This window comes from Bombus bifarius, unplaced genomic scaffold (assembly GCF_011952205.1).
Source record: "Bombus bifarius isolate JDL3187 unplaced genomic scaffold, Bbif_JDL3187 scf7180000007979, whole genome shotgun sequence".
Classification (NCBI taxonomy): domain Eukaryota; kingdom Metazoa; phylum Arthropoda; class Insecta; order Hymenoptera; family Apidae; genus Bombus; species Bombus bifarius.
The window spans coordinates 2,945,993-2,965,309 of record NW_022884364.1 but is presented as its reverse complement, the minus strand read 5'-3'; the positions used below and the strand labels follow the sequence as shown (position 1 = coordinate 2,965,309).

Genomic DNA, 19,317 nt, shown 5'->3' with positions numbered 1-19,317 from the left:
CTGCGAACACATCTCGCATAAATGATTTTATATGTGTGTGTTAAATATCGGAATAGTAGAAGGATTGAAATATCTATGTGGGTCTGTTCAAATTCTGAAAGTTTATGCAAATTTTATGAAGCACCGGTTGTTCGTTACGGTATATTCCTTGTCTCGTCTTAAATTTAGCGTAATATCTGATCGCGGCTCTACAGCAAGGGATAGAGAATTAACAATGGAGAAACGTTTTTCAACCCTCATAAATCGTAACTTTTAATTGACACGCAGCGGGTGTTTAAATATTTACAAACGATAAACAGTAGTGTGGAATGAACAAGTGCATAAAATTCTACAGATTGATTTTACGCTACTCTTTTCGTATGTGTAGAAAAAGAAAGACTAATAGTTACCCCTACGTGTTCTCAGAATTTAGGTCGGTTGTGCAGCGAGTGTCTTTTAAGCCTTTCCGTGCCACTTTTGGATCGTCGATCTCACTTGAACGCCCAGCGGCGCATCCGACCAGAAGTATCCTGACTTTGCAATAATTCCACCATCCTCAGGCTCTTCGTGTTATCGATCTGACCACGATAGAACGTCTCCCCGCTTATTCTCGTGCATAAACTTTAATTCTTTCCGTCACATTGGCCTGCTTTTTGGGAAAATGTTCTTTCCCTTTCGTTGATCGACTCCATTCTCATCGATACTTTCGTTGTTTTCTGATATTTTTAGGCGAGTAGCGTTCTTCGTATCGACTATCGATTAAACCAAAGGTGCGAACGTTCGAGGTGGACGTAAAGATGGCTCGTAAATCGGTCGGTAAGCCTGATTCAAGGCTCCTCTTTCTATCATCGAGATCGTGACTCGTTCGTCCGGTTCGAGTAATCCTTTTGGCCCGTGGCGAACATTCATTTATCGTCTTGTTATATATCGTCGATCACCCTGACCCTGGGGTATCCAACAACCTCGGGAAATTTTTCTCTTTTCATATAGTTATCGACCGATTCGAAGGTTTAGTCCATCGTACAAGCTGTCCAGGTTCGAAATAAATTTAATATTCTTTCGAACGCTTATTAAACCAATCCAATCCGGCCAATATAAATATCCGGTGAATCGATAACTTGTATATCCAACAGTTACTATATCTCCGTTCAACTGTCACATCGTTTCCCGTTTCATCAAAATTTCTTCCTCTCGATAGACCCTTCGTCCGTTTGTTCACGTAATTCGAAGTTTCCGGTGTTTCCGGTTGGCATTGTGCACCATATTCTCGATGTCTTATCCATAGTTTTACCCCTCCCAGAATATTGGCCCTTTTCGAGCACATCTCTTGCTCGTAAAGAGGACACGATAGCAATGAGACTCGTCGTGGAAGATGGAAGGTTCGTTGAATTATTGAGAATGGCGTGCGGTTCGTCGCTGTCCTCGCAACAGAAACGCCCTTCCGTCTGTCTGCTTGTTTCCAGCGGGTCTTAATGTTACATTAAACGATCAGTTCCCTGCGAAACGAATCGAATCGACTCGCCACGACTCAGCTATACAATGGCATAGGCTCCTCCTCTGCGTTTTTTCGCCTTTTCGTTCCCTCGGCTGCTGCGCCCCTTATGTTCCACGCTTTTCAACACCTGACGCTTTTACAATGTGTTCAATTTATATTTGTATTTTGCTCGTGTTTGTCCGTTCTGATAGACGTTGTTCAAGCGAATACTACGACTGGAATAGCCAGAGTTTATCGTATACGAATAACGAACATTTGGTCCCGATATATCCTGTTCAATCTCTTCGCGTAATCTCCCACACGATTCGATTTGTAGATACGACACTTTTGGCTAATGACGAAAATTTGTATGCCCTGTTTTTATGATTGCGTTAGACAAATTGGATCTGATAACCCTTTATCTTATAATCTTCTTTTCGTCTGCGTTAGTATTCGGTATATATATACACACACACACACAAAATTACTTTTCCGATTAATTAAAAATTAATTTTCAAATTAATTCTCAATGCGAAGAGTCGAAACTAAAATTCAAGTTTATATAGAATGCCATTACAATCTGTCTTTGTCGAATTAGTATCAATTTTTATTAGTATTAATATTGTAATATAAGGTAAAGAGTCAATAAATTTTTGTGTAGAAGGAAAGCGTGAATCGATTTCCATCGCTAGAAATTACCAAGCAGTAAAGTGATAAATTTTGTCACACATCTGTCTGTTCGTCTTCGATTTTAATTAGGTTCTCCACCCAAGGTTTGGTTATGGTGCAATGGATCGTAGGCTGTGCAAGTGGACACGAAGGACGTGGGTGGTGTTGCTCGTCAACCAAGCGAATCACACGGTTTCAGGTCATCCTGCACTCATATCGATATTAATTGAGCCGCTCGTTAACCGGCACGTCCTTGTTAAAATGTTTGCCACGCCTATCCACGTTCCACGCAATACCGGTTCATTTTTCTTCATCTTTGTTCCCCTGTAATCGTCCTCGTTAAAATTTCGTGGCCCTGAAATCGTATCTCAAAATTTCTACTCAACTTGTCTGGCTAATCCCATTTTCATACTCCTCGCTTAGGGATTCCTGCGCATTCTGTCAGACCTACTTGCAAATACTCTTAATTCCACCCTTAATCACGGGGTTAAGCGTTAGAAGCTCGCGGAGATTTGTACAACTATGAATCTGTTTGTCTATGTTGCGCGAGATGAGTCCTTCGTTATTATGTCCCGGTTAAATTAGCGAATTCAACCCTCATAGGTTACTCGCATTAAATTCTGCAACGAGAAACGAATCGCGTTCAAATTTAATCCTTAACTGTATTATTTTGTTACGCGAACAATATGAGATGCATAGGAAATGTTCAGAAATTTATACGTAAAAAAAAAGAATATAAAAGGAATAATATGGTACGTGATATTTGCTACTTTATATAGAATTTAAGTCACGCTGGTTAACAGGTATTTATACGTATGTAGTAATATCCCCGAATTATCAGAAAACTAAAAATTACTGTGATTACGCCATAAAATCTCGGGGAAGCACGCGTCCAATTTGCTTTAAATTTTGAGGAGAAAGAAGAAGATTATTAACTATTCATGTTCCAGCAGAAAAAAATGTATAACGTTTACCTTTTACAAAATTTGAAAGTACAACTAGAAATTACATTAATATTATCCGAACAAAAATCTGAACTTCCATTTTTTACTTACGTATGAAAAAAAAAAGAAAGAAATGAAAAAATCGCAAGCTCTATCTGCTTTTACACGCCCTAGGGAAGTGTATCATCTTTAAATTGAGAAATTTTGAAACTTTGCTGACTACGAGAAAATTCGCACGTGCTGGCATATTTTTGAGATGAAATTTAACTTGCTACGCTTTGGGGAATCCTTTACTCCCGCGGGTGTGCAAAAAATGGCCGCGTGGGAGGATGGATAACTCGGACGCATAGGTGTACGCCTGGGTGGCAGCAAAATATTGCGCAGAAAAATGGTCAGGGACGCGTTGCGTTCGAATCTATCGCGTTAGGTAATCCCCGGCTACAATCCCGCGGACACAGGATGAAAATGGTGATACGTATGCCGTGGAAAGAATGTTTTGCTGTTAGCCATTTCGTAATGGTAACGAGCGAACTGTGGCAGCGAATGAATCGTTTCACCGGAGAACGGGGCGATCTCTTGAGTAATAACCGACGTCGACGCGCGTTTGATTTACGGGATGTTTATAGGTTGCTGTTTATTAATGAGCCGATACGTTCTCAAACAGACAGGTGGGGTAGAAAATCATATTCAACTGGTTCTCACGTATCGTTTTTTCACTGATCGTTCGTATCCTACTTTGCTTAATGAGGTATTTTCATTAACGAAGGTCTGAAGAAAAATTTTCCTTGTCACAATTTCTGCGATCGTTACATTCTGAGGATGATTTCAAAATATCGATCGTTAAAAAATTGTTCAAGTTTGAGAAGATTACGGAAGAACCGTTTTCGACGAGCGTGGTTTTTCGCTTCAGTTTTACGCTAATATTACTTTTTTTAACATCAAAAGTAGGATCGACAAGAAAAGTACGTTTTCCAATTACAGACATCATTTTATGTGTGGTATTGTCAAGGTAAACAGTTTGAAAGATGCAAAAGTCACAGTTTATTACCGCGAAGTGGTTAGCAATAGATTGGTTCAATCCGATGTTCACACAATCACGGATAACATGTTTCATTGTTGTTCGACCATTGATTCGCTGCTTTGTTGTTGTTTCGTTCCTCGAATCAACCAGAGGGCTTATCGCGACTCGTTTCTCGTGATTGCGCGTCGCTGCGCCGATAACGGGCAATGGAAGCCCGCGTTTCATCTAATTCATCATTAATAGATTCGCTCGAAATGTTCCTCTGGCACTTAGCGTAATTTCGATAACACACAACTGTTCGCAATGTTATGTTATACAAACGCGTAGACCCGGCGTCATTACGCGACATCCACGTATTGTCCGTGGTATCGATCGAGCCACGCGAACATTTAGTAGGCATTTTGAGCCTACATCATCTTCTTCCTTTGTGTTTCCCTAATTACTGGTTGGTTGTCTACAATGGATCGCTTATCCGTCATCGAATCAAATTGTAACATTGCAGGCGTCGCTGGAATGTAAATGCAGGAAATATTTTTCAAGTGAAACGAATATCGTATTCGGAACAAAGGAAACGGATAAAAGGATCGTAGGAAGAGAATTGTGCGTTTGAATCGTCTGAGACGCAATTTTCTGCTCGATTCCGTTCGATTTCCAACGGAAAGAAAATTAGTCGAAGTTTTCCCTCGCGTTCTCCATCGTTGATACGCGAGTTGCCTGTGCGCAGGGTCGTTCCTCCCCGCGCTAAACCCTCCTTTAAAATTACCCCCGATGCATTTCTATAACTGCCCTCCGCCTTGGGGAAAATTTCGCGACAGAGTGACGCGGACTTAAGAACGGTTGGCTGTATGTCGTGGATACGGGAGAGAAGGGAGGTGCTCGAAACAGAGAGAATGCCAGGTGAGGAGGGGTTGCATAGACGGGGGTGGAAAAGGAAGAGCGGGCGAAGGAGGAGGAGGTAGCAGTGGAAGGAAAAGGCGGATATCAAATATGCTTGGACAGATGCATCGTCCCACAGTAGTTTGCCATTCTTACTTGTCTCTCTTCTCCTTTCTCCTTCACCTTGTTTTATCATTTCTCCGTCTTTATTCCGACCGGTATGCAAGTTCCCTCTGTATTCAAACCCTCGTGTCGCCATATTCGGACCTGCTGGCTCTCTCTCCTTTTTTTCCCGCCGTGCAATTAGTTTGCAGCGTGTTGCATGCTCCGCAAGAGTTCACGTACTCTCGAGTGCCGGCCAGACCGAAAGGTGGTAATCTAACGTCAGAGGGATAACCCGCCAGAGATCCCTCTTTATTTCTTCTAATTTAATATTGAAGGGTTTCATTTTTTCTTTTTTCTTTTTTTTTTTTATTCCTCTACCCTTTCTTCGACCAAGCGACTCGATTACCATTGAAGAACCTTCCCCCTTTTCGCGAAACGCTACACGTGCCATTTTCGTCAACGATGGGAAAGGAAAGGCTTTCATGATCGTGTTAGTTAATGGCTGGTTCGTAAATGGGGTAAACCACGAGCGTATCGCGAAATTACAGATCTCGATATTATAGTACTTAGGTAATTTTCTCATAGGTAAATTTGTCCGAATTTTTGATATTGTACGTTGATAACGAAGGTCGCGTATCTTTTTATAAAACGGCGGATAAGAACAACGGAAAGGCATACGAGGCTATTTGCAAGAGAAATCAACGTGGTTGGTACAAAATAGAATTGCTGTAGTTGGATCGATCGGGCCGCACTCGAATCCTGGAACGATCGAATCCGAGAATCCAATTTATTCATTGCTTTTCGTTCGGTAGCATCACTCCTCCAGGAAGACCTTTAGAGTCTGTGCATCCCCCTTTGGGTTATCCACGTTTAAATATTGAACTTGGGCTTGCGAAACGCCTTCCTACATCCTTTCGATCAGCACTTTCTTCCTGTGTCACGTTTCCCAATCGACTTACGACTTCCTTCCTGCTTCTGCCTGTCGATTTCTTTTAAACACCCTCATCCACCCCTCTATCTTTCAATTTATATCCTTCGTATAATTTCGAATAGAAAAATAGTACGACGATAATAATATCAAAGTTATCGAAAACTCGAAGAACGTTCTTGTTCTAATTGCATCGATCATCGAGGGGACGAACTCTCGTAACCGCTTTACTTTGTAATACTTGAAAATGTAACGCGAAGGAACTTCCCACGGCCTCTACGATAGCTTATGCATTTGCAACGACGCAAAGCGAATTTAAGTTCTATAAAAGTGGTTATCTTCTATTATTCCCCGTTCCGTTGGAAGTCACCGCGTCGATGTTCCCGCGGTCGCGCAGGGGTGCGACGGTTGCGGGCCTTTCGGGGAGTCTCTAGATTCGATCGAAATCCATTTAACTCGCTGTCGCGAATTCGATTCGTAAGATTCGCCGCGGCGTACACCGAGGAAAAAGAAAAGAACGAAGTCATAGAGGGAGAGAGTGGGGTGGCGAGAGCGGACGGATGAAGCGCGATTAATTATGCAGAGAAGCTGCGATCGATGGAGGAACGTGCTCCCGTAAAATATTGATACCACGAATAGACTCGACTACCATAACCGTTCTCTACTTTCCACCCTCGATCCTACAACTACGGCTGTGTTATTTCATCGAGGTTGAGAGAGAGAGAGAGAGAGAGAGAGAGAGAGAGGGTGTGTGTGGAACTCTCGATTGTTCTATGCTTGGCTATACGAAACATCGATAGTTGGACGAAAAAGGAGGGAAACGCAGGGTCTCGATCGATGGAAATTCGGTTAATGATCGCCGGTGTTTCGTGAGACGATTGGAAGAGGTGAGTAAGAAGTAGATCCCGGAGACGGCAGGGTAGCTCGGAGGGAAAAATTGGGTGGGATAAGAGCCACGAAAGCTTCGAGGAAATTACTTTGGAATCTGTGTGTAGCTTTTGCTTCGAAACCTCCGACGATTAATGCTCTCTCGAGAAAGAGAATTAGGGGCGCCGAAGAAAATGGAGGTCGAGAGTGTCAGGGGTGGAGCGACGTAAGATTCGCGGTGCCAAGGATCGCCGGAATGTACCTAGGAAATTGACTTAAACTCTGTACAGTGTTCGGTTGGTTAACTTTTCGGGCATGATGAAAATGCGATTAGCGAATGAGGGCTCTTTCGTGAAATGATCGGGAAAAACAGGGGAAGGAATTGACTTATACATCGAATACTCCTGTACAGCAATTAGATCTTGATACGCTGTATCGTGGCCATTGATATAAATAAGATAATACAAATTTTTCCTTGCTCTTCGATATATTTATAATTTCCATTTTTATATTCGCTAGAAACGATTTTGGAATATAACAAATACCATAAGTTAACGGACCGAAGAATAGTCGAATCGAGCAACGAACTGCTCGCTTTGCATTTTTCAAACTGGATAACAAATTGAGAATATCTCGTCGTTAAAATATTCTCGGTGTTTTGCGTTATCCTTGGCAATCTCTCTAGACTTTTTTCGCCTTATCAAAGATACCCGCTAAGACTTCTTCCAATCATTACCTTGCTCTTTTTGGACATCCAGCGAATAACTCGGATGATTTCATAAGCATGACATTCCTAGGTGTATCGAAAGACACGCAAAGTAAATACAATAACCGGTAATAAAGGAACAAAACCGCGAGAACAGAATAGTGGAGCTATCCTTTACTTCTCTCTCACTCCAGTTCGCAATCGTACGATTCTGCGGTCGATGGATACCCTCGGGCCGTGAGAGAGATTCTCTGTGAACGGTTTTCCTTGGACTAGCCACGAGAGCAGAGAGGTAACCGCGGCCACTATTTCTTCTCTGTCAATTCGTCCCCACCCTCGCGTGTAACCAGTATTTTTTTCGACTCCGGAGAACCGGCTCTCGTGGCTTTACAGGACGAGGATGGACTCCACGCAGGACAATAGACCTGTTCGTCTTCCTGCTGCTATGTATAACTTCACGCTCCATGCGAAAACTACTATCCACTCGCGATCTCTGTTTCCCATATGCGTTGCTGTTGTGTGTCATCGTTGTATCATCGGTTCTGGCAGCAATTTTCTTTCGCGAGGTTTCTTCTCTCGCGTTGTACGAGACGCGAGATCGAGATAACGTTCCCGATGAAATACGACACTTGTTAGTTTTTACTATAACGAAGCTTTAAATGATACGGACATGGAACAGATATACGTCGTTGCTGAGAAGTTCTCTGCATTTTAATGGCAAATTAAAGCATTTAAAACCTGTTGTCAACTGTACATTATGATTTTTATAACTTGTTCTTTGATTGATTCAAATAGATCGCTCCTCTTTTTTTTTTGTAGCAGAGTCATAGGCGCGTGAAATCGCAACTTGCCACTTCCGTGACGATAAAACGCGTCATTGACATTTTTTCTGACGTTTTACGCCCACGGTAGGGTAAACCGACCGAACTAACGATAGATTCTTCTCCGCATTCTTGCTTGCACCTTTTTTTTCGTCCTTCTATTTCTACGCCTTTCTCTTTCTTTATCTCTGTTCCGCAACTCATCCCTTTCTCTCAGAAGTTACTCGTGATTTCCGTTCGTTCACCCTTTTCCGGTCATCAGCCTCTGGTCTGGTTGCTCTTCCATCGCATTGTTATCCCTTCGTGGTTTACTTCCGCGATTTCTTCTCAGGATCGTTTCTTCCTTGCTGAAAAATGCGCCGTTGAAAGTCGAGACGTCGCTTTTACGGTCAACTCCAGCCGTGGCGCAATTAATCTCGTAATTTTTCACGGACCTTCTCGAAGACGGTAACGCGATTTCGTGCAAGCGTCGCGTGAAAAACTTGTTGTCGGGATGCGATCCGATTTAAAAATAGGGATTTACTATTCTGTGTATTCGTCGAACTTACACGCGTCTACGTTTCGCCGTATTTTCATGAACTGCGAAATTAATCTATTCAGCAGATACAGAATCTTTAACGCTTTGCCTTATTTATTAAAAATTATTATTTATTAAATTATTATTCTTCGGTGCATCTTGTTTTGAATTCGTAGATTCTACTTTGTCTTTAAACGAATGCAAGTTAATCGAATGTCCTTTTTCTTCGGTTACTACGAGAAACGATGCTGTTTGATTAAGGAAGATCCGCCTCCGCACCGGTATCGAATTTCTCTACACCGCGATTATTGGTAATTGGAATCTCATTCTGTCGTAATTGGGAATTCAATCGCTGGATTGTGTTTGTACTCTGCAGATCGAGTCCGTAGCGGAGATTTCAATTTTTCCGTTTGAAATAAGAATTCGTATTAATATATACCGAGGATCGGGTGGAAGTGGCCTAAGTGAGTGACATTTTTAATTAAAGACACTTGCTTTTCTTCTTTCTTTAACTTCTCAACACGGCGAGCTCGTCTCGAATATCATAGAATTCGAAGCGTACCGGGTTCCATATTTGCAAATTCAACTAACTCTTTTCGAGAAACGATTCCGCCACTTTCGTTTCTAATCGATGAATCGGAAGATCCATTATGACACGAACGATAACGAAATAGCCACAGGTAACTGTCCCTGCCTCGAGGTCTGAGTGGATTTTGATGAAGCCCAAAGCGAACGTTTTTCCATCCTCCGTGACAAATGGCTCCATAGGGATTTTCGACTCACGAATCGTAAGAACCTTGCTCAGTAAGATCACCCAGACGGTCGAAAATAGTTGGCGCTCGGATATAGAACGACGGTTCATGGTCATGGATTCGGCTGACTGCTATCAAGGGATAATTTATCACGCGAACACGGTCGAATTTCAATGCACTTATCCACCGTCCATAGTCAGCGATCAAGGAGTGCATTTCGTATCTTTGCATTTCGTGTTCATGGTGATCTTATGTCACAGAGAATGAGATTTCTCGGAAACGGTCAAAGATTTATTTCGATTAACCCAGAAGATCGCGTGAACCAAATTTTCTCTCAATGACTGTGTAACATCGTTCCAAATAGCTCTGTATACCTCTGAAACTGTCCAAAACTGGATGTTTCACCGGCGAAAATGTCTAAAAAGTGCCCTGTTCGCAGGGGGTCGCGACAGTTGGGAGTTCGACGTCTCTGGAGGGTGGTAGTGTAAAAGAAGAAGAAGCGGTTGCCCTCGAGAATTCTGGCCCGAGGTTATAGGCGCTAATCGCGGCGTGTGTGCGTGAAAGGGGCAAGGGGTAAGTGAGGCGGTAGCGGTAAGCGTAAGGGAGAGAAGGTAACGCGCGCGGCAGGGTAGTCAAGGTGGTGATATCGACCGTAGATATTGTTGAGGCAAACGGTAACCATGGGTGACTCGGACCGATTGACCAATTACAGTGTTCACGGTGGCCGTAGTCGACCAATCGGCGTACGGTGTGCTGCCGGTTTTTTGATTGGGCGATACCAGGGATAAGAGACCAGTTCGAGGCCGCTCGGACCCACAAACCAACGTCGAGACATCGAGCAGACAGCATCGTCCACAGTTCCATAGAAGGCAGGGAGCTGCTTCGTCGGTCGTGTCGTCGATGACTTCTTCTTCTCGTCATCGACGTCGTCGTCCTTGTCGTCGTTCAACTTTGGATTTGGATTCTTTCTGTCAGGTCTCTGCCTGTGTCTCTTGTGTAAGGCTCTCTCTTTCACGCTTTCATCTTGCGCACTTGAGCAAAACACCAGCTCGCCTGGTTACACGGCGTGTTCGCGTAGATTCTTGCACACTCCAAGTCACTCACCAAGTACTCTGCTACTACTAGCTTTTCCTCGTTGTCGCAGTGGTCCGTCTTAGTTGGTTGCTCGACTATGCCTAGCCGGGCGGTACCGTTTTCGACTGGAAGTCAATTTTTTCCGCGTAGCACTCCTTGCCAGGTCTCTTTGAGACTCACACAGCTTTGTCTAGGCCCCTTTGTTATCCTGCACCCATTGTTCCACCGGTCCCTGTATTTCCACGGTACGCTGGCACATAGCTCCATGGCTTACGGATTGTTCTCCACCGACGAATTTCAACGAGTCGTCCAATTTTGTGACTCGTTGGCTGGGTAACCGGAGGGGTGAAGCGGGCTTCTTTTCCTGTCCGCTGTTCCTCGAGATCCGCTTGTGCATCGGAGATGCTCGTTCCGTGCATACAACATTGCGTCTCCTTGGTAGTTGGGTGGATCGACGTGGCTCTCGTGCTGGATTTACTTTTATGATCGCATACGGGTTCCTTTCTTTTTAATCGTTTCTCTTTGTGTTTGGAATTAGATTTTAATTTGTCAATTCTGTAAATTCTGTCTTTCGTTTGATTTTTTAACGGATTATTCTGCCAGTAACGTTACCCTCCTTTTTAGCTTACAGTCACGAATTCTTCTTCCGATTAAAATTATTTATGCTTTGGAATATGACAGAATTAGCGGTAAATTATACTTATCGTGCAGTGCGTTTAGTCTTACTTACTTGTGTATAACAGCTAGTCACATTGTGTAAATGCAACTATAAATGACTTTCCTATTGATCATGCACGCAATTAGCAACTTACCGGATGTTAATTCTCAAGTGGAAGCCAGGTAAATAACGTTATATTACAATTCGGAACGATGAATCGTGAAACGAATCGTTCGTTCTAATTTTTCAGCGAAAATAAAATAAAATTAAAAAAAAAAAAAAAAAGAAACGAAACGATAGACGATTCCGCTTCTCAACCGCAGAAAGAGCCTTCGAATTTCTTTGAATTTGAGAGAATCACGCGAGCTTCGATCCGCGAATAGAATCGGATGGATCGAATCGAACCTCGCCTGTCTACTATCTCGGCTTTTTCCACGGAATACGAGCGAAAAAAAAGAAAATAGAGTAGTATCGAAGAATGTTATGTAAGCGAAGAATCTGCCGAAAATCGTCGAGTTTGTTTAACTATTCATCGACGTTTCGATCAGGCACGCGAACTGTCCTAGCCTAGTGGAAAAGAACGTGCCCTCGCTGCCAGATCAGACTCTCGGCAAAGTGAATTACAAGCGTGCTCTCCCCGCCGCGCCGCTCTAACACGCTTTTCATCGGTCGAGCGCGTATTTTACACACCGGACAACTCCTCTCGAGACACGCGCTGATCTATGTGTTTGCCCGAGGAAAATTAAGTTATCTCATTATCGTGCACCGTCGCAATCTTCTGTCCGCGTAGACAGATCGGTGTTTTGGCGCCAAGAAGTTTCGCGGGCCGAACGAAAAACGACGCACGGTGTTTTTGCTCCTTGTCGTTCTTCCGTAGCACTCGAGTAACCCTCCACAGTTAGGATTGGCAGCGTTCTCTTTCAGTAACTACATATATCGAAACGGTGGAAATAGTTGTGTCGTTTTACGATTTATTATCCCGTACGAGTTAAAAGGTTTGGACCATCAAATTAGAAATTTAGGGGAAGATGTTTAAAATCTTATTCATTAGTTTAACAGTTTATTGGTTTAGCAAATTAGTAGTTGTCACGATTATTTGGCAACATCTTTTCCAGATTGGGAAAATTTTTTTAACAATGGAATATGTTTCGTGATGCTTTTGGGAAGAGGATATTGTTATGCACTAAGCTTAAGATCAGTTGTATCTGAAAGTGCATTTATCGTTTGGCTAATTACTAATTTATCGAATAAGTAGTTAATACATAGCTTGAAGAGTAGTTATAAAGTTTTAACATACTGTTACGTTTGTTCCAGAAGGTGTGAGTTGCAAGAAGGACGTGAGAGTGAAGCGTAGGCAGTTGCTCAACCAGGTGAGTTCCTAGAATCAGTTCTTATAATTATAAACAGTTTCAACGAATGCGTGATAATAATTCTGTAGATAACGCGCAATCTTAATTGACAAAATATTTACCAAAAAGAAGACGCGTTCCTTCTCTGCTTGTATCACTCGTCGAAAGATAGATCGAATTACGAGGAATCGCGTGTAATTGAAAAACGACGACCACGGTAATTTGCCTGTGCGATGGTTAATTAAATTCGTGTCTCAAACGATACGCGAAAGGCTGTCTTCTCTGGCTCTTCGAAGATTGCAAACGAGTGCCAGTTGCAACCACGCCAGAGACACGTATCTCTTTAATTGTTAATTACGCGCCGGTTTCGCACTCTTCCTCATTCATGCTGATCCCTCGATAAGAACGATTAACGTCTCTATTGTTTCGACCAGAGGTTTTCAACTTTTTCACGTTCACAAGTTCTTCGCTATTATTTGTATACGCAGGCCATACAAGATAAAATTTTCAAAATATAATCCTGGCCCTAACTAAAAATTACCTTAAGGAATAAAATGTCCGATATATTTGTCCATTGACATTAGCAACAGCATAGACAAAATTATTAAGGCTGGAAGATAATTATTTTTCATTTTCCTGAGAAACGCGTCGTTCCAACTGGTCACTCTAGCGTCGAATTTGACGGGAAAATCATCGACGATCGCGAGAACAAAGAGTTAAGAAGAAGGTTCTTCCACGGAGAAGAATCACGGCTACTTTAAAAAATGCAAAAGTTGCAAATGAACTTTCTAACCATTCCATTCATTCGTCTGGCCTCCGTGAGAATACGTTATTGCACGTGAAAGAGGAACAACGCAGAAGAGGCGGCGGCCGTTATCTCCCGACGTGGCTCTCATTTTTCTGTTCATTCGAATGCAGGTTGCGAGGCTCGACTAACGGACACGTTATCTTTACGTGATCGGCAAACGAGCATTTCGAAACTAGCGGCTCTCGCGTGGAAACCCGAGAAAGGAAAAGCGCGGAAATGTGCCCCGGGACCCAATTGCAAATATTCGTCGATGGAAAGTCGAAACGCGATTGGCAACCAATGGTTTCGCCGCCATCTCCATTATCAAATTTTCCAATTTTTCGTTTCTCCAGACCACGGTATCTTCGTTCGTACGTCAACCTTCGGAAGTCGAACCATCGGAGATGGTTTAGAACCAGTCAGAATATAAATACACTTCCGCTCAAAAGTTTGGAGCACGCTGGAATTTCAAAAGAGCCAATGACTTCTTCGGTTGAATAAATATTTCATTCGCAATATAATTCCTTTATAATTAGTGGTTAGAAGCGTCGCGTTAGGTTTAATATTGGAGGGTTGACGAACGCGATAATTCGATCGATTCGTCCAATTGCAAGATGCCTCTACGGATAAATGGAGGCTTTCAAAAATCCTCGTTTACAAAGCTTCGTAACACCGTTTCTGAAATCCTGTTTATTTTTCGAGGAACCGGTTGCTCGGTAATTTCTCTTGTCAGAGCAAAAGTTAAATGCTGTGGCAGATCTGTAGCAGAAGGTAATTAACAGAGGAACGCGCGTTCAGCGATTTCGAGCGAGGTGCGTGTCGCACTGCGATCCAATCCGTCGTAACACGAAACGGGGCGAACCAGTTTCGGCGCGAGAGTGAAACAATGCTTTCCGTTTCTTTCCCCGTGAATCAAGAGGCGAATCACGGTGCGTGACTGTGAATCCTAGCACGAGTTCCAACCATGAAATAACAACCGAGGCCGGCTCCCTTCTCGCTGGCGGCTTTACGAGTTTGTTTCGTTTCGCCTTCATTCCGCCATAGTTTTCCTCGAATCTTCGAACGATTCGCTATTCCTGTACGTATCTGTGAGAAAATGGCGGAATATTTGTCACGTTCTTCGTATCATAAAGCTCTTTCTCTAACGGTTACAAAGGTGAGCAATTTTTGGACTTAGAAATCTTTATTTCCTCGTAGCAGGGAACTATCGCTTTGTAAAGGCTACAACTCTTTCTTTTGTCGATACAACAAAGCTTTAGCAACGAAACAAACGTTGATTCTTCAATCGTATAAAATTGTCTGTTTTTCGGAACAATCCAGGACTATTATTCACGTGGTACGTACGTAGACGATGAAACGATTCTCGTAACGAAGCTTGGCCAGAGTAATTTGAATGTGAAAGGAAAACAGCGGATGGTTAACACAATTCCGATCCTCGGGCTCCGAATATTCAACGTAGCCGACATCGGCGCACGTATGTACGTTTGTTGTTAACGAGACTCTTTGATCGTGGATTTGTGTCACAAGTTCGTTCGACGAATATTTTCCCGGCAGATGAGTCACCGTCGGCGGAAAAGGCCAGTTCTTTTTCTTCTTTCGAGGATCATTGAACGTAGACACGCTTTCTTCCCCGTGATGTCAGACATTTGGCTTTCATATGCTCGTATTTGAAGATTTCACTAATCAGTGACGGTTTCGTGCTTAATAAACAATACATGGAAGACGTATCTAATCGGTGAAATATACGCACTCGAGGGATACGCGTAGATTAATGAGCAATTTTTCTAATTGATTTATCGTTTCTCTAATAAGACAACTGCAAGATATTTTGGTCACTGACCTAGTTAGACTTTGAACGCTGCTACATTTCATCGTTTTGTTAAAAGTATGTACACCATTGAAATGAGACATATTGTTTTTCGCAATTTTAAAGATTCATTTGCGTTAAAGTGTGATTGAATTTAATCGTAAATATCTCGAGAAGCGTCGAGTATCCGTTGTAAACGAAATGACGAAATCTACTGGTGTTTGAAGTTTCAACTAATCTGCACTTTTAAAGCCTGCCGATTAAAGTATTTAAAAATAACGATCGTCAGAGTTTATCCAATTCTTCGAGTTACTTGCTTCTGTACTACAATCGGCAGTTTCGATTCGTTCCATAAATGATTATCGCTTAAACCTCGAGCAATATTGTCCGGTTAAACAGAAACGCGAAGTTAAGATGAAAGTAGGTTATGAACTCGTGTCGCTTGGAAGTTCCACTGGCTTCAGAGAGGATAGAATTATCTCGTTAACCTTTCGGCTGTCACCGAGTAAGTAATTCCCTTATCGAATCTCGTCTGTGGAAATTCTTCGCGAGCAAACGAAACTCAAGTACGCGCGTTCGCAAAGATGGAGGGAAAGCAAACGTTACGAATAATATCTGGTCGAAGAGAAGTCTAATAGTTGTATGGTTTTAAATTTCCTGACCTTCGTGTCGAGTGAAATGAATTTTTCAAGAGAAAGTAATTTCCCTGGGACCTAGCGAGAGCTGAACAAATAGGAATTTAATACTCGAGTTGCATAAACTTCGCTTTCATGTCATCGACGAATTAACCGGCGAGCTATGATTTGTTTGGAATTATTGAAAAATTTGCTTCGGTTAGGACGGAAAACTGTAGGAAATGAAAATCTTTCCATTGCAAGTGAGAGGGAACAGTCGCGTTAAGTTTATAATGCGATTCACTTCGAGGTGAAACTAGTTTTGTAGCAGTATGTATATGTATATCGAGGAACGTCTCTAATGAAATGAAAAGTTTGTTCGCTGCTAGATACCGACGAACTCAGACTCGACCGAGCCTGTGGACATTCCGACTTTTCCTCCTAAGAAAAATAAAAATCGGATGCGTTCGTCCGATAGAAATTTATCAAATAAAGCATCGAATAGTAAGTTTCACATAGAATCTACATCGTCTTATCTGTTTTCTTCCGGGGAATAAAAAGATCTTTGTTTGCCTTGGACGACTTATTAGCTATTACGAGTTGGTACAGGTGTGTATTTAAGGAGAGTTTAACTACGCCATAAGGGGAACGCGATTTCCTAAGCGATTCCAAGCGGTGTAAAACGCAGCCAGTGCTCAAGCTTTCGCAGATTTAGAAAGCGTCATAGATATGACATAGTACATACTATACTGGCGCCTTTCTCCGATAAATTTCCGCATCTTCGAATTTCACATCTACGCAACCTCTGGAAATTCTTTACAGAAAATTTACGTCGAATAAAGTTTAAAAATTGAGCCTTAAAACAGTGAAAGAGAAGTTTACGATCTACGACTTAATCACATTATCAGTATTATTATTTCGTAAATTATACATAAAAGAGCTGTGGTATGTCATTGGCTGTTTTAGATAAATATTGACACACCTGGTGAAAATTCACCGATGAAAATACTCGGAAGCACTCGATATGTAATTTAACCCTATACGCAAGAATCAACGTTCAATTACGCAACCAGCAACTCTTTCGTTTCGTGTTTCAAGCTCGATGTTTCGTTTCGTCGTCGAAAGCTGACGGTGCTTGATCTTTATATCGCGAATTTATTTCTTCGTACTTCCGTCAGAGTTGCTCGTTGACCCTCTCGGCATCTTGCTCCTTTTTCTCGAGATTTTTCATTGAACGAAAGTCGAAGAAACGCGGCATGCCACCACGGCCTGGCAGGGGTAACGAGCGGAGGGGTTGAGGAGGCACGAAAAGGGTGAACGAAGGGACGAAAGCGAGGGCTCGGCGCGTGCGCGCTGACGCAACAATATGGTGAATTCTGCGAGGTAGCCCAGTATCCACCCGACCATCAGCTGATCAATATACTTCCGCACACACGCCACGTCATACGCGCGACACACGCATGTCACGCATCGTGCGAACCGTTACGCGTGTAACACTCTGTGAACGTGTGAACGTGCACAAACGGCTGTGCACGCGGCCATCGGGCCCGGGACGTATCCAGCAACGGCGAAACTCCATCAGGAACACGGGAACGCGCGGTGAAGCAGCGTACGCAAAAGGTACGTCTCGAAATCTGCGGTCTTCTCGTTCTCATTTTCGCTTCCGATTGCTTTTCCATGGAAAGTAGGACTGAGAAACCTTTTAGTCGTTAGAGACAATACGTCGACGATTTCCGATGATCTAATTCGGTGGACATTTTTTTTTACCACGAGTCAAGAGATAGACATGTATCGTGGAAACGTGAAATCGGATTTGTCGTTTCTTTTGCATCGACGTGGTCGAGAAATTAAATGGGAGGATGGATTCGTTTCGTTAACGTTCCTGGTGAGTGGTGAGCGATGCGTGGTGGTTTTAGGGGGCTCGTTGGAACGTCCTCTTCGTTCGGACGATCTCGATAGGAAAGAATTTGTTTTCCGTTTATCGATCGGTTTACTCGGCTCTCTGTTCATCGGACAAAATTGTTTGATCGATCGAAGGAAAGCGGATGTTAGGCGATACGGTGTTGGGACTATTTCCCTTTTCGCGATGGCTATCCGAGATATAAATTTCAATTGCTATTTCTCCTAACTTCCTATACTCTTGTTCGAAATTGGACAAATTTTTGTATCGTAGCGCCAATTACTTTATACGCGTTTCTCGCTTCGCTAAGAAATGACAGGCAAGCAGTCGATATGGATAAAAAAAGTCGTCCCCACTAGCGACAATGTTGGTTCGATAAGAAGCTATGAGTCACGTTTCGTGTTTCATATCTAGCCAGGCTGATCGATTATCGGTTGGTCGCGAATTTCGCGACGATCCAGCCGACAGCCAGCCGGCTATGATATCGTTTGCGCGGCCTACATTTTTTCGGCGTCGTTGTGCGGTGGTAGCCAAAGTGCCGCAACGAGCCAGTTTTCCGCGTTGCTATCGGATATTCTTGCGTGTTCTTGGTCGATTCACCGCTACCACCAGAATGCTCGGGGAAAAGATCGCCTAGTCAGCTGCCAGAGAATTTCCTCGACTAGCACGAAGAGCCATTGTCTCAGGCACGATGCACGTGTATGCTTGTTGAAAGGACGTGGTTCTCATATTCCAGGTGGTCCTTTAGTTACGCTGGTACCCACAAGGTAGACTAGGTGGTTGCAACTCGTGGAAAGTAATTAGCCAACAACGTTAATGGCAGAAACGAGCTTTCACAGTGAATGATTAATTTCGTTTAACGTGCCGACGGAAATATTCAGGGAATCCTGTTGCTGGTTAATTTTCAAATGGCTCGGATACTTAGGTTTGGACAGCGTGTATATATTGCGTGTTTAACAAAGGTATGTGTCGAGGCGTACGTTTCACTTATACGCGTGCACGAGACTATCCAGGTAAAAACTTGACGAATTCGCATGATTAATTGGATCAATTACATTTTTCAAGTATTTCGTTATTTGGCTGGGTTCATTAGCAGTTGATAGATTAAATTTCGAAAAGCGCATCGTTTCGGTAGACGCAATTAAAAGTTGGCCCCGGACATGGCGGGTCGATAGCGGGCCGGATAAATTATTCAGTGGTCCTAAAGACGGTTTCGGATAATTTCTGAACTCGTGTGCCCGCGAACAGCCGGCATTAACGTTTTCGTGGCTGAGTGGGCGAGAGAGCGTATTTTCGGTGCCTGCTGTTGCAACATCCGCGACTCGCTGTGAACGATAAAGTTGAATGAGATTTAAATTTAATTTCGAAATTTCGAGCGAGTTCATTTGGTAACGAGCTCCTGCCGTTTCTCGCCAACTTGCGTCTCTCCCGTTGGGAAACAGTATCAGTGTTAACGTTGTTTCCGCATG

The 19,317-nt window shown here is 43.0% G+C and overlaps 1 protein-coding gene across 4 annotated transcripts in view; it reads left to right on the top strand.

Moving 5' to 3' along the window:
• The window catches only part of LOC117204652 (heterogeneous nuclear ribonucleoprotein K), a 92,936-nt gene that overhangs the window by 12,178 nt on the left and 61,441 nt on the right, over positions 1-19,317 (top strand). For 2 of the 4 annotated variants that reach the window (XM_033442256.1, XM_033442252.1), the window contains exon 2: positions 12,706-12,761. The gene's annotated coding sequence lies outside the window, so the exon portion shown is untranslated. Of the gene's footprint in view, positions 1-12,705; positions 12,762-17,344; positions 17,569-19,317 lie in introns of those variants that run through there. The other 2 variants (XM_033442253.1, XM_033442254.1) reach the window with 2 other exon arrangements.